The sequence below is a fragment of the Condylura cristata genome, unplaced genomic scaffold (genome assembly GCF_000260355.1).
Source record: "Condylura cristata isolate star-nosed mole 26May11 unplaced genomic scaffold, ConCri1.0 scaffold00026, whole genome shotgun sequence".
NCBI classification, from domain to species: domain Eukaryota; kingdom Metazoa; phylum Chordata; class Mammalia; order Eulipotyphla; family Talpidae; genus Condylura; species Condylura cristata.
The window spans coordinates 1,349,458-1,351,581 of NW_004567127.1; the positions used below are offsets into that span (position 1 = coordinate 1,349,458).

Consider the following 2,124-nt stretch of genomic DNA (forward strand, 5'->3'; position numbering starts at 1 on the left):
GGAGCGGGGGGCGGGCGGGCGGCCCGAGGAAAGGCAGCGACCGCCGCGGCCCGGCCTAGCGGCACCGGCAAGAGGCAGCCCTCGCGCCGCTGGTCAGGCGAGTGAGGGCGGCCGCCAGCTGGAGGCGCCGCTGACCGCTGGTCCTGGGCAATCTCTCTGCGTGCGCAGCTCTTGAACTTGTGGCTCTTGAATGTCTCTCCCTGAGTGAGTTTTGGATTCCGAGGATTCAACTGATGATTATTTTTAATGCTCTTACTTGAGGCAAAACTACTTTAGTCTTCCGCCAGAGGAAACGGTTTCCGTAACAGCACCAGAGGCTCCTCAGCGGGTGGACAGGGCAGGTGGCAGCCCTGGGCCGGTCGGGGGCAGCAGGTGAGAAGCAAGGCGCCGCTGAAGACCCAAACACACAAGCCCCAGCTTCAGAGGCAGACAACAGGAGTTTCCCTGAACTTGGCCTAAAACATTTCCCCTATCAAATAAGGCCATTGTTCTGACACGCTTATTCTGCAGAAATAAGCTTTGGGAAGATTCACTCATTTCTGAGCATCCTGTGCTGGATGTGCTGTTGGGGTGGCAGTGTTCCGCCCTAGCCACGCTTGGCTGGGCTGGGTCGCAGAGCACTGTGTCCATTAGAGGACACTCCACATTATGGCCTCAACGCTTGCTGGGCTTATTATGGCTTCCATCCATCCTTTTCCTACTATAAACGAACTTGCTGTGAACTCCTCTGTAGACTTTTGGGATGCGAGCATACATTCTTCTTGAGATGTAAACACAGAGGATTAATGTTACTAGCTAACAGGAGAGCTCTACTTTCAATTTTGTGAAAAACTAAACATATTAGGAAAGTGGTTGTGTTAAATTACAATTCGAGAAACGTGGACAGGAATCCCGTGCACGAAAATGGAAGGAAAAAAAACAACTTTAATCTTCTGCTTTTCTAGGTTTTCATTTGTTCACGTTTTTCTGAATACTGAAGGGCATCGTTGGTTGTGGCTGGGGTCAGCTTGTGTCACCACCAGCCTCCTCGGGTGGAGCAGCAAGCGAGCATGTGCAGACAGTCCAAGGTGGCCCGGCCAGGCGGAGACTCGGACACCGGCTCTGTCTCTCCCCAGCCCTGCCCTTGGCTCCCGCCACTGGAAAACAGTTTTGTGCGCCCGCTTTAGATGGCTCCAGGCCCGGCCTAGCTAAACCTGGGCACGCGAGCAGGGTCGGGGAGCAGGTGTCTGTCGATGTCTTTAAATCCTGAGCTGGGACCTGGAGAGACCCCAGTGGCCCAAAGGACACCAAAGAGGCGCGGAGAGAGGGTGCGAGGAAAGACGCGCAGGTCAGCGCGCCCGAGGGTGGTCAAAGGCCCTCGAGTCCCTGGTAGACTTCACACCCATACAAGCCAGGCCAAAAGGGTGGCCAGCACCCACTCAAATCTTAGGAGACTGAGCGCATGAACGCGGCGTCCGAACTGTTGCGCGAGGGGTCGCCCACGAGCTCAGACTCCGCGGAGCAGCGCGTGGCCCTGAGGGAGCCGGAATCCTGCAAGCACATTTGCGCGCCAAAGGCGAACCCCAAGGTCTGCTCCGCGGCAGGAATGTGGGGGCTAAAGGCCTGGTTGGCGGTAGGCGCAGAACCCTGAACAGGACCTCTCCAGGACCGCGCTTCTCACAGCTGAACCTGACCGGGGAGACCAGGGGACAGTATGCCCGGAGGCAGGAGCAGCGCGCCCTCCTGGGACCAGGGGCTCGCCTCAGACGGCAGCCCGGTTTCCGTAGTGTAGTGGTTATCACGTTCGCCTCACACGCGAAAGGTCCCCGGTTCGAAACCGGGCGGAAACATCTCCTTTTGCCGGAAAGGGCGATCGCCGCGGGCCACGGGCGCTGCGAGCCCGGCCCGCCAGCTGCCCCTCCCTCTGCCACAGAGACTCAGGTTCCCGCAGGCCGTCGGCCCCCATCCCGCTGGGCACCGCGCCGCAGAGGCCCAGTCCGGCTCCTTTACATCGGCGCGCCCCTCGGGCAGCGGGGCACTGCCCGGGGAGTTTTGCTCCGCGAATGGTGCGGGCCAGCGCCCCGCACCGTCGCAACGCGTGAGGCCGGGCGCTCCAGGCCCTGGGGTGCCGCGTGGGCCGCGGAG

General features: G+C 60.0%; 1 protein-coding gene and 1 non-coding gene across 2 annotated transcripts in view; one reads left to right on the forward strand and one right to left on the reverse strand.

The window, feature by feature from the left end:
• LOC101622355 (neuroblastoma breakpoint family member 6-like protein) overlaps nucleotides 1–2,124 on the reverse strand; it is a 17,308-nt gene that overhangs the window by 13,238 nt on the left and 1,946 nt on the right. The window lies entirely within an intron of this gene.
• TRNAV-CAC lies at nucleotides 1,757–1,829 on the forward strand. Its single transcript has one exon. It is a non-coding gene; the product is annotated as a tRNA-Val (tRNA).